Raw genomic sequence first — 13,068 nt, forward strand, 5'->3', positions numbered from 1 at the left:
ATGCTACAATAAGCTTTGCAATAAGAAAAAAATAGAATTTAAATGCTTTTGGCACCTGACATACATTTTTCACAGAAGGTCTATAATTTCCTGTATTAGAGCTGGCTGTATCCTTTAATGAATGCAGCCGGAAAGAAGAGTAAAGGATGTTTTGAGATTCATATATTTAGCCTACTAGGTACCATTTTCCTATTACATTTGATTTTAAAGCTATCAGCCTCATTTGGTTAGCATTATCTTTTTCTGTGGGGAGAGAACGGAGGCAAAGATGGCAAGTTGTGYTTGGAAATTAAGACTCAATAATAGAAAGTTAAAATCAGTGTACCTGTCCGTTGTTGTYGAAGTGTATTTCAAGTGCTTCAGTACTGGTTGTATGCATTTTGAGAAGCTGATATTCGTAAATGYTTATGTGTGCTAGCCCAGCTCGCTGTGCATTTACAAAAAGCGGTAGATTATATTGTAGTTCACTGCAGTTTCTTTGACCGAAGCATCAGCCATGAAAGTTTAATGTAATCTTCTGTAGTGTGTGTACCCAGCAGTCATACAGATGTAAGCACAAGTCATCATTCCCACAACGCTCCGTTCAGCATTGAGGSAGGACTGTCTTACCATAGGTTTAGCTTGCGGAAGTGGCATCAGTAGTGAAGTCTACAGCACTATATCCCCCTCACCACTACCTAAACAATTTTAGAGATCACGGGAAAAATGCCATATTTTAGTACTAAATATAATATTAAGGCTGACTGTATAATGGAAGTCTGTATACGTAGTTCTGTGAACAGTGTTAGAATACACCGAGAACGAACGTGGCCCTTTCGGAAATTCGTTCTGCTCTTTTTTAAGGCCATGCTTGTAACAAGAGGAAGAGCTATACTTGGCAGATAGGTAGTACTGTGATCTGTACAAGCCATAAACCACCGTGCTCTGCAGCAGCTCGTGGCTGCTGTGCTCTGGCCTGGGCCWCTGGTCCAAGCAGCGCTGCTGCTTGTTCCCTGGTCGCCGTTGCTGGTGGAGAGGAACTCACCACCGGCTGAACTGAGGCTTAACAGGGCAGAACTGTCAATGCAGCTGTATCAAAGCAGTGCAGATCATCTGTTCTTTAGTAAGATTGCTGTGTTTTGCCTATGTGTATTTTGTACTCTTTGTAATTTAAATCTTCTCTTAACTCATTTGGAACCTGTATGCTTGAAATGTTGAAAACCTGAATCCTGTGGAAAAGCTTTTCATGAATGTTGTCATAATCATAAGGAATAAAACCTTCCCTTTCCTTGGGACATTGCCTGTCCTTTGGGTATGGAGGTCATGTCAGACCTCTTGCCCCATCAAGAGAAATTACTTATGTATTTCACGAGCTGAGTTCCCCTTTGTGTTTACCAATTCTATGCAAGCTTTCAAATAATTCTGCCTCACCTTTGCCCTCAGTCTCATTTAATTAGATATAAGTCTACATACAATTCAGTCTGGCTAGTCTCTCAATGTAAGTTGTGGTTTCTCTTTTTGGCTAACTCTCTACTGCTTCCGTGATTGAAGCTGTGGAATCTTGTAATTCATTTTGTTCCACCATTATTGATTTGGTGGCAACAATCCAAAAGTTGAAAAATATTTTCCACGTTGTTGTTGCCCTTGATTTCCAAAGGCATTGCATACAATGGAGTGTGTGGATCAGAAATTGTATCCATAGTGTTACCAGGGTTTGAGGGTGCATTTTCAATTGTAAAAGCAGTTTATTGTTAATTAGAGAGATTTCCAAGGACATCACAATCTCTTGATAGTCTGTGAAGAGTATCCTTCACTAGACTCTACTCTGGGAGGGTTTGCCAAGACCATCACTAACGTAAATCCTGAATTGATTCTTTGATGAAGGGGAATTGTTAGAGCCTTCAAGGTACAATTATGTGTAAGCTTAATACTAAACTTTAAATTCTGCTCTTTTATTAGTGGATTTTGCCTTTGGATTCTTTAAAAACGATCTACAAAGGCTTCACGAAATTTAAACAGACTCATATGACAGTCCATTGTAGCCACTGTCTCTGAGCAATGAAATTGGCTGTTTAGTGGCACAATTTGAGAATGTTTCCTTAGCTAATTTGACTGAAAGTGTTAGCTTAAATGGAAAGACTCTCCTGCTGATAGATTTTTTTGGTAGTGTGCAGGATGACTAACTAGTAAAAGGTTATGGAATTGGATCCCATTATGCATTTGTTCTACTTAATATGTGCTGTCTTGTTATCATGTTAAAAGGGTGGCTGGAAAGCCCAGTGAGTTACCTTTATAGCCAAATACTTTGTTTCTCATGCTTCTRTTTGATCTCTGCAGATGCCAGGGGGAATGACTTTCTTGGGACCTTTAATTGGGTTGGATAGAAGTCTGTCGTCTTCAGTGTCCTGGCTTTATGTCTACAGCRCGTGCTTTGCTTGACCAGTTTGAGTTAGTGTAAAATCACACAGTTCTCCATTTTACATGCCTGATCTTTTTTCTAATATGTAGCTCTGCCTTTGCTTACTCAGAAATAAGTTTTTATTTGAGAGTTTGTGTGTGTGTGAGCACACGCGTGTGCCTTTATATAAAACAGATCTGTATAAAGATGAAGTCTTTTTCACCTGTCTGTGCCAGCGCTGCTTTGTTATAATGAAATGACTAACTGTAAATAGAATTGACTTCAAGACTGAATCAGTTGTTGGTATTTTCTTAATAATAATATGAGCTGCTCCCCCCTCATGTAGTGTGAAAATAAATTCTGAGTTATTGCAAATGCCAAATAACTTTGTGAAGATTACTAACTCAGTTCATCAAATCTGTTTTGTCATACATCAGTCATTTTGACCTGCTGTATGATGAGATATATTTTAATTATCCCACACTGGAAAGAACTCTTTGCTGTCTGTTAGGCAGACGTGAATGTCTAAAATGAAGATGCTACAAGCAAAAGCTTGGGTTAGCGTTTCCTGCATTTTGCCCGCAGATGCTTATCCTGTTTATTTCACAAACTAATGAAGACCCTCTACAATTCTACTGTTTTATTTTGTGTCAGTCTTTTAGAGTCTGAATAACGTAGAGAAGAATTATGCAGCTAAGGTGCTAATCTGCGYTAACGTTGTGAAGAATATGCTCCTCGGATTTGTCTGCCCTTACGCTGCCTTTTAGTTCTCTGCCAGACTGACTTTCCAATCCTGATGCTAGCATTCACTGGATTATATGGATCAGCTCTTTCCTGTCTTTCTGAACTACTAAACTATTAAACTCTTCATCTCCATCATTTCTATGTCAAGACTGATTATGAGTATCCAGGTTAGATCAGTTTTAGTTCCATTCCTGATTGTATCTGCTCAGTTTTGAAATGCTCATGCTATTGMGCTGTATGATTTAAAACAAAAAGTAAAAATCTGGACTCGACTCCCCTTCTTTAGGGAGAAGTTAGGGGTTATTTTGTTTGTTTTGTTTTTCCCTGACAGTGGAATTGAAAGGGAAAGTTTACAGATATGAATGGGGGCGAAAACATTTTTGATTTGAAAACATTTTTTCTTGTCTTCAGAGGAGGCCTTTCTCTCTAAAACTGACAGTGATAAAAGAAGGTGTCATATTGTATTTTCCAGTAGCTGTGGCTGGCACACTTTGCTGCCCACAGTCTTACATAAGGTTCTGGCAAGCTCAGGCAAGGGTGCTTGGCAGTGCTTGGGTACGTGATGCTCACAGCTGCTTCGTGCCAGGAGGCGGATATGAAACAGCCCCAGCGCAGAGGTGCGTCTAGAGCTGTCTGTGGAGACAGCTTTGTGCCCAAGGATGTGAGCCGTGCTTAGCCCTGCGTTAGGGCAAACACGTTAGGAGGAGAGGGTGGACAGTGTGAGAGGCTGAATGAGGGAAACTTTGGTAGCTTTGTATTCACTGGGTGGCTGSTTTGGGTTCTTCATCCTGGCTTGATGAAGATGCTCTTAAACCATGGATCCTTAAGATTCCATGAAAACGGTACGTTTTGAGAAAGAGAAAATGAGTTGAGTGAGTGGACAGCAGGAGGAGGAAAGTCTGATTTCTTATTCTCTGTCATGCATGTTCATTAATCTACTTAGGCGGTGGGTAGCTGTTAGTTTTGAAGTACATATGGAACACATAATTAACCCTCTCTACACATTTCCTTAGTTTCTCTTTCAGATTCTTACATCCTTGTGGCTCACAAGACCCCCATATTACAACTTAAAAAGGCTTATGTGTTGTCTCCCTTCTGGCTGTGAATGAAAAGGAGAAGGATTTTAGGTCCCCTTCCGTGCTGCAGATACTAAGCAGCAATGTGCTTCAGCTGTGTTTCTTACCAACCACAGTGAAAGGAGCAGCCAGGCTTTAAAGTAAAAGCCAGTCTTAAGAACATGAATGTACTAACTTTGGTTGGTCTTTGTCTATGAAAGCACAGTTTTCATTAAAACTGAAATACCAGCCACCTTTGGCCACCTCCTCTTTTTTTTGTGTGTGGTAGCAAGTGAGGTTTGTGTTTGTTTTGGTTTATTTATGTAATAGAAGATATGAGACAGTATTTTTACCCGATTTGGTCAAGATGTAAGCRTGAAATAATGACACATGACTGGCATTTTGCTTCTGTCTTAAGAAATACCACTTCCTTATCTTAATTAATGAAAATGGATTTGCTGAATGGCCTCCTTATTGATTATTGCAGTAGCTGGATTTTTGTGTGCTATTTATGCGTATTCTTACTTGTGTTATCAAATATTCAAAGAACATTTGATCATTTTTTTTTCTAGAGTGAAGCTATTTCTGTCTCTCATTAGGCTGACACTGTTTTGAGATACTCTCTGTGAGCCTTAGGAGAATGATAGGGATGTGTGTGTATATACAMACATATATGCACACACATACTTTAATGTGGTCACTGAATTGCAGGTATGCAAAGTTACARTATAGGAGTGGTAGTAGTTTCTGTTTGGTTGAACACAAGCTCTTCTGAGATCATTTTTGCTTGTGGAGGAACATAAGCATGACTCCAGTYGGCCAATAAACTTGTGAATGCATGAAATCATGCTAAGCTTTCTTCCTTCAAATTTTCAGGCCACTTAAAAGATAGCAGTAACCGTGACAGAACTGGGGCCCCTTGAAAGGCACGGACAGTTTTCCTCTGTAGTATGTGTTTTCGATGTGAATTTTTTTATAAAAGTAAGAATCAGAATGGTGGAGATGGAAAGAGTTGACCTAATATTGGGAGACAGACTTTAGCTGATACTTCACAAATATAAAAAAATCTACTTTGCTTTATTTCAGATACTGCCTGAAACTTCTGGTGTGTGACTTGGAGTAAAGATTGTCTTTGCTCTGCTATTTCGTGCAGTGAACTGCTTAATGGGGCCATGAAGTCTGATTGATGTCATGATACATTATCGTTCACTTTGCAGAGTTCATAAAGTTCTGGACAATTTTTCTGTGGTATACATTCATGAGTTKTTAGTTATTGCAATTATATGACAGAAGCAACTGTTTTTGATTTTTAACAGTGTATCTTATTCTGTCATTTGCTTGTAAATACTAGTTGTCTTAAGTCTTTGTAATACTTTGCAGATATACCTACTTGGAGCATTGTCTTTGCCTTTGTGTGTTGCACTGTAGAGCAAAATATGAAACCTTTAAATAATCACTTCCCTGTTTTCAAGGTTGATTACATTGTTTTACAGCCATAACATCTCAAAATAACCAATAACAACATTCTCTTTAAAATAAATCAAAATAACTGGGTGCTGATATATACTAGAAAAAGAAGGCATTTATTTTCAGCATTTTGGCATCATTCTTTTATGCTTTTGAGTTTGTTTTAATTTTGTCATGCTTCCTTTCTAATGTTATATACTAATTTAAATAATAGAACTCGTACATAAAAATACAGTCATGCAAGAATGACTAAGGATGATAAAATTGGAACAGTGATGCTAAGTGCAGCATTGCAATCAATAGGACTGCAATGGTAATAACACCAATATGTCTAGTTAAAGAGATGTAAATTGCTCTTAATCTGAAAGAAGGTTAGAACCACAGCGGAGCAAGGAAATGAGTAAGCTGCAGTGTGAGAGCGAGCAAAGATGTCTGTGCCCACTCAGAATATGTCTTGCTTCACAAAGAACAACCTCAGGGGGCCTTCGAGGGATTGCTATAAAGTGAGCAGAAACTCTAGAGAACAGAAGAGATGTCCTATGCAGCAGAAAAACCCTACTACTGGCAAAAAAATATTAGAGAAAACTAGTAGGAGGATTTTTCAGGGCTGATTTAAGTTAAGCTTCTTGAGAAAACTACCTGCCTCGTTCTGCTGCCTGACCTCCTGCGAGCTCAGTGTGGCAAACTGCTGGAGCACACAGTGCTTGCTGGAAGCAGTAGGTACAGAACTGGGCGCGGGAGGGGGTCGGCCGAGGCAGGCGGGACGGGCTGCTGCGTTCGCAGCTCTTTCGGAGACCCCTACCCCACTATGTTTGCCAGGTGCTCATTGACTTAAAGCAAAGCGTTATAATCCTGTATAAAATTAGCTATGCACAAGCAAGGGACCGTCTTCAAAGACAAATCTTCGCTGGATAAAGCTACGAGCGTTCTGAGCTAAAGCTGCCSTTGCAGCTTTAATTTACCCTATTGCGACAACTCAGTGTATTTCAGTTCACTTGATATGCAAAAGCACTCGTTGTTCGGAGATCCCTGTGGATGACTAGGCACCGTGAAGGTGCATTAAGGTTAGAGCATTTATCTTTGCTCTGAATTCCTCTGTTGGGTTGGTGTCAGATCTCTAATGTTATTCTCGCATTTCTTACAGTTTGTTGTGCTTGTTTAATTTTGTGKTTTTTCAGAAGAAAAATAAAGAAAAAGAGGCCACGCTTTTGTTTCTCTGCTTTGCCTGTTTAGTTTGGAAATTTTAATTAAGATTTGGAAATTTGAGTTGTTTGAGAACCATATTGAGGTATGAAATGACTCACTTCCTGTGAATAAATAGGTATGAAAAAGATTCACCAAGTTGGTGTGACATTTTGATTCCCTAGGGAGTGTTTCCCAAACTGTTATGCTACTCTGGGGACTGGAAAAAGAAGGTCAGGACATTTCCTGACCCTGGCATGTAGTGTTGTTTAATGGCTCAGTGCAGCACTAAGTATGGGATGAGTAAGAAAGTAATGAGCACTAAGGAAGACTGTGGTGCAAAATAGTTTGAAAAATGTTTAATTGAAGAAATGTAGATAATACTGAAGCTGATGATTTTCATGCAGTGATTTGAGGATGTAGGTTCAATCTCAGCAATACATGAAAAATAGTTCATAGGCCAGGAGTTAATTGATGTTCACTGACATAAGCCTTTCAAATYTGTGAAGATCTGAGTCCTTTCCATCTTATCCCATGAAGTGCAGTGCAGTCCCCTAAACCGGCCAAATATTTTACGGTATAATGAACCCATATTCTAAATACCCATTTTGTTTTTAATGATGACTTGATAAAGAGAAATGATCCTTATTTCATATGCTTTGAAAATRGGAACTTTAGGGCTGTTTCTTCCTACATCCAGAAGAAAATTTGCTTTTAGCTAACATTCATGAAAACCTGCTATCTACAAAGAGATAACGTGATTTGTTAAGAGAGAACAGGATTTGATCTTAAAGGTGTTTATCATGCCATTGGAAGAAAAAATCCATATATAAAACAAATGAAATGCTCACATTTTGTAAGTAGTCGTTAAGATGATTTAACAATTTGAAAGGTTTGAATGGGGGCTAATTTTATAAAATTTTCTGAAATACTAAAAGCAGAGGTGATGAATCATACATGAAGTTCCAGTTCATTATAAATTGACTGGCTCAGTTTGAATACCGTTGTATTACATTTATAACAGAGTGTCTACTGTTACAGTTAATTATCTGCATACCTTAAGAAAAGGTTCATCATGCACAAAACAAGTAGTTGGTAGTAGCTTCTCAGCTTTGATGATAGGCAACGATTCTGGCAATCGCTTGAACAACAAGGAACAACAGAGACTAATTTAGTCGCTAAGTTTTACTAGCTGAGTTGTCTGTCTGCTGCTAGGATTCTTGAGTGGATTTCTGTTCAAGGACTTCAATTTTTTTAAAGAACATAAACTCTTATTACTATGGACTGTTATTTAATAAAGTTACGTCTGGGTCCTTGAATAGTGTACAGCCAAAGGAACATAAAATAGATCCATATTTCTAAAGTCAAAAAGCAAGATGTTTGCTTGAGGAGATGATTCTAAGTATACTGGAACAATACGCAGAAGTTATCACACTGAAGAAATTAATTTAATTTTTCTCCCCAAACAATGTACTTTCTTTCTGCTTTTAACCTTGATCGTTGCATTAACAGATGATAGAGGCACTGATGGGAAAAGCATAAGAAAAGTGCTGAGATGCTAGAATACAATGATCTGAGGACACTTATATCATGAAGCAGATAACCTGTTTGCTTTTATTTGTGAGCTTTCAACCATGAATGTAGAAATGGCACTCCATGATTATCGATCAGCTTACCTCACTGTTTGCCATTAGACAGGACTTCGGTTAAACCTACTGCCAAGTAAAGGACATTGCAAACAGATGCTACAGAAAACATGGCTTACGTATTGCTTGCTCACTGAGCTAGAATATTGTATTAACTTTGCAAGGCTTCTAATATTTCAAGAATTACAAGTTAAGTGATTTTAAAAATCTCTTGTTCAACAGCATTATCATGGAAGGGCTATTTATGGTATCTGCATGAGTAAACTGATAGCAGCCTGGGTGCTTATTGTGGTCCTCCAAATTCATTTTCCTAATAGCTTATTGGAAACTTCAGTGGGGACAGTGCTTTTGTGTGGTGTCTCATCATTCCTCATACAACCAGCTTTCAAATAATTAAAGCTACTTCATTCTATCAGAAGGTGCAGCTCAACCCTGTATTTTACAGTCATTATGCAGCCTTCAGTTTTGCTGCAAGAAGAGTATGTGCAGCTGTGGGATTCAGAGGACTAAATACTGCACTGGTCAGTATAATAGATCCCAGAATGGACCTCAGGTCCAAAATGCATGAGATGATATTTGCTGCAGGATTGTGAAGACACAGGGGTTTCACTGTGGGAGTTTTAGGAAGCCTGAATGTTTTGTGAACTTGCATGGTGGGCGGGATACCCAGGGCTATGAACCTCTGGCTGAGAGAAGGAAGCAGTGAGCTATAAGCCAGCGGTAAGGGCTGCAGTCAACATAGATGTGGCAAAAGCATTGGAGAAAGGAGAGGGACCAGTGACAGCAAGATTGGAGTAGCCTGAATCTAATACAGATGCTAGGGCACAAACAGCTAAATCCTGGAAGAACTTGCATTATATGGAGCGATGAGAAAGAGGACTCACAAATGGGCCCTGTCATCTCTGTGTGTACATGCAAATTCATCATGGAAGTACCTACAATTAATGTTTCTAGGTTGAATATAGACCTGCTCTTGCCCTGTTCCCTGCTTTGGCTGTGGCTGATATTTCCCAACCCTTAGGAAAATAATTTGAAATAATGCTGTTGTTTTCAGACAAGCATGTCATTTGTTTTACCGGTCTGTAGTTGATTAATTTGCAAATGATATTCCCAATAAAGTGCTTAGAAGTAGATAATTACAACTATATTAACAGTTACCGGGGAAGCAGATGGTATTCTGAGGAGCTGCCATGTAGAATTAGTGCTGATGCTCTACTGTAATGTACCATATACCCCAGCAACCCACAAACAACAAACTAAAATCCTGCTGATATTCCAGATTGTAAGTAAATTGTGCTATTGCTTCACATTCAGTTATCTGAATTTTTATGTGTGTTTTCTAGATAGCTACAGTGCTCAGTGAGCTGATCCTTTTTATGTTTAGTAGCATAACTCTCCATGTCTGTATTTTGTATTTTCTTGGTATTAAACCTACTAAAATTAAGTTTCTAGACTGTCTCTTGGTGTTTTCTCCACTACAYGACTAGATGTTCTGAAGCACAGATTACAGCTGTACAAACAGGGACTTTTAATTTACTAAATTGCTCAAACTAAAATTCCATGTGAGGTAATAAGTTAAAAAGGCTCTGAAGCAAAACAGCTCTATTTCACACACTCAGTGTCACACACACACACACACACACACACACTCTCACCCCTCCTTGTTTAGTTAACATCCATATTTTATTGTGCTGCCTGATAAAAAGCGATCCCTTTTATGCTTCCAGCTATCAAGTAAAAGGCCATAATGTCATTGCAGTTCTGCCTGTGCATCTAACCATCAATAGTTTTTGTTTTAAGTAGGCTGGAGTTATGTAAGCAATAATACACACCAGGGCTTGAGGTTGTAGCAAAGTTTATATTCATGCCCTGGGTTGACGAAGTGCTGTTAGAATCCACAGTATGGCCAAATGGCCTGGAGATTGTGTAGAGCACATTTTTATTTATTTGATTAATGTATTTGTCATCTGCATATTTAAAAAGAACTAAGTACCTTAAAAAAAGAGTGTATAAAACACTGAAAACAATTACTGAAGAGATTTTATTATGGTTTTCTCAGTGCTTTTCTTTGCCATAACTGTCTCTGAAATACAGCATATAGCAGTGTGTTTATGGTACATGTGTATGTACGTGCAAAAAAGGAAACAGAGGTACTTACTCTCTGGGCAGAGGACCAGACAAGAAACCTGTGATGTTGAGGTAAGTCACGTTGCTTCTTGCACTGATCAGCGGGGCCCAGGCTGATGTACCATGGAATTGCATTAAAGCCTGGTGGGAGCTGGTGGACATAGTGCCCGCTTTTGTTTAGCCACACGAAGCAAGTTACTCAGAAGTGCGTTTTAGGATAGACCAAATCAGAACCTTCTTAGAAACAGCTAACATCTGGAAGCCAAATGTGAATGCAAATGGCAGTACAGCGTGACGAAGTGTACTTGTGTGTATGTGCTCAACGAGTGTACGAGTAGACGTGACCAGAAACAGCACAGGTACAAAGACAGACAGCAGTAGAAAGGCACTGGCAGCCAGAGAAGCATTTGTAATGCATTTCTGAGGGAAAGCAGAAAAATAGAGCTTCCTAGTATGAGTGCAGACTCAAGGAAGGATCCCAGAGCACAGAACTAGGAGAATGTTTCACGATTGTTTTGTTACAATTAGGGAGAATTTTATTCACTTGCTTGTAAGTAAACAGGATGGCCTTAAAGTTGTACTTGATTCCCCAAGCAATGTATTTTTAAGTGGAGGCTGCAACCAGATCYTGAAAATTAGTTAATTGTTTCAGTTAAAACAGGTTAACAAAGCAACAGAATATACTACTGCCTGTTTTTGCAGTGAAAATAGGGAGAATTAGAGCTGCTCACTTTAGGGGCATGTTCAGGAARATGTGAGAAAGAGAACTTTATCCAATAAGGTCTCTTGACCCTGGAATACTCTTTCCCTAATATGCATCAAAGTATATCTCTGGCTTCTTTCCCAGCTTTGCTTCTGTTGGTAGAAATCAGGAGTTATTGGATTTATTATAAGGAGGGTGAAGGGTGACACTACTGATTGTTTTTAAGGTTGTGTAGCATGTCCTTCTGAAGGACCCTGTTTTCAGCTGCTTAAAACTTCAAGCATTTTACCATAAACACTTTTGAGTGGATTCTCTGTGCACACAGTGTATGAGGTTAGCAACTTTCTGAAAATGAAGTGACAAAAAATTGCTTTGATAACTGGTAGGGAGATAATCTCCTTTGTCAAGGATGCTCCATTTGCACCCATGAGAACAAACCCATTTTTTGMGCAGTTTATGAATCTTAGAAGAAGGAAAGATTGGCATGTGTTTGTTGCAAGTTTGTTTAGTTTTAGCTGTTACAATTAAATCTCYGCAAATGCTTGGACTTCATGGGCTCATAGTGATGAGCAGTGTCTGTGTGAGAAGTTGCACATCAGCAACTAGTCCTGAGCAGTTGTGTCTCAGATGAACTGTATCTGCTAAAGGTTGCACCCCACCTGGCTAGGTCTGGATTTTAGTGCTCAGAGAAAAGAGTTTGTCTCTTTTATGCTATCTATGTGACAAGGAGGTAATGCAGCAAATAAAACCCATTGAAATGTAAAAGAAAGCAAGCTAGACCTCAGTGAATGAGTGGAGGAAGAGATGGGACAGCTGGCCAGGAGAGTTGGCAGATCAGGACTAGAACGCAAAAGAAAGATGGGACTGACTTGACAAAGCCTGCAAAAAATTGTAGGAAGGGTAAGATGAGTAGTCAAAGCTGCTGGGTGAGAAAAGGCAATCTTGTCTCCAAAGAAAGCGCTAGGCGTGAGACCAGAATTGGGGCCCGTTAGGGTCACAAGGACAAATGGGGAAGCAGCCGTTCTCTAACAAGACCATGGGAGCGGGGTAGCACTGGGACTGACTGAACAAGAAGAGCAGCACAAGGAAAATGGAGAAGARGAAGAGATCATTTTGACAAGGCTTGGTGCAATGGGGGAAGATCTGTTAAGGAGTTCTGGAGAGGGATATGTGAGAGACTGGAACTGGGAGATTCTGGGACAAGTGACAGGATTAGGATCCTATTAGGAGGGCGAAATGAGAGAGATCACATGATGGATTGGGAGGACATAACAGGGTCCAGTCAGATAAAATAGATGAATCTGGGAATGAAGAAGAAAGATGGATAACTGGGTATGAAAAGTTTGGGGGTTGGAGAGCAAGGACAAAGAGTGTGGTTAGTCCTAGCAAGGAGACTGGGATTGTTTTGAGAATCATGAGGAATGTAAACTGGGAAGGTCATATTCATCTGTCATCTACTGTTTCCAAATACCTGTAAATTCTACTGGTAAGAGTATTTGTCATCCATTTTCAAGTGTTTGTCCACATCAGTGAGGATAATGTATTATTGCTGTCAGATACTCCACTGGCTCCAGCTGCAGAAGTGTATGTGGTATAACTTAACACTTAAGACTCTGGTGAGTAAGCGGGGAGGATAGCCACAATGCCACAGTTCTTATAGTTTCAGCTTACCTTTTTGAGGGGAAAAAAGGGAAATGGAAGTGCRTATAAAACAAAATAAAATGATAAACTTGAAAAGTCTGTGATTGAGTAACTAGGAAATACTGG

At 39.3% G+C, this 13,068-nt stretch overlaps 1 long non-coding RNA gene across 1 annotated transcript; it reads left to right on the plus strand.

Moving 5' to 3' along the window:
• The first annotated feature begins 3,792 nt into the window (after window positions 1-3,792).
• On the plus strand, window positions 3,793-5,319 carry LOC146585575 (uncharacterized). Its single transcript, XR_014897979.1, has 2 exons — window positions 3,793-3,963; window positions 5,263-5,319. It is a non-coding gene; the product is annotated as an uncharacterized LOC146585575 (long non-coding RNA).
• Window positions 5,320-13,068: the final 7,749 nt, after the last annotated feature.

The sequence above is a fragment of the Rhea americana genome, unplaced genomic scaffold (genome assembly GCF_003343005.1).
Source record: "Rhea americana isolate MKP2758 unplaced genomic scaffold, rheAme1 scaffold_8, whole genome shotgun sequence".
Lineage (NCBI taxonomy): Eukaryota > Metazoa > Chordata > Aves > Rheiformes > Rheidae > Rhea > Rhea americana.